The 316-nt window shown below is 35.8% G+C and overlaps 1 protein-coding gene across 1 annotated transcript in view; it reads left to right on the top strand.

Annotated features, from left to right (window-relative positions):
• The window catches only part of LOC119588839, a gene marked incomplete in the record, with an annotated part of 21,486 nt that overhangs the window by 15,199 nt on the left and 5,971 nt on the right, over positions 1–316 (top strand).

Here is a 316-nt window from a genome sequence, read left to right as displayed (position 1 = left end):
TCACGGGTTTCTGTAGTCTCTCCTGCTAATCTTCTCCTATTTTCTATTCTCTCCTTCGCTTTTTTCACTCCATCGCTCTCAAGTAGATAGAAACGAAAAAAATCTCAGCCTAGGGTCCCTGTCAGATAATTGTTATCACTTCCCCCACTAATTCGTCTGTTGGGTTTGGTGTTGGACTTTGTCACAGCTTTAATGACATAAAATATTCTGCCTTTTAAATCAGACATGGTTTCCCAAATTCGATTAGTCTATTTCAATCTTTTATCTTTTATTTTTTCATCAGTTTTTCAAGTGTCGACATTCAATATAATTAGTA

This window comes from Penaeus monodon, chromosome 24, assembly GCF_015228065.2.
Source record: "Penaeus monodon isolate SGIC_2016 chromosome 24, NSTDA_Pmon_1, whole genome shotgun sequence".
Taxonomy (NCBI): domain Eukaryota; kingdom Metazoa; phylum Arthropoda; class Malacostraca; order Decapoda; family Penaeidae; genus Penaeus; species Penaeus monodon.
This window is presented reverse-complemented; position numbering and strand designations above follow the sequence as displayed.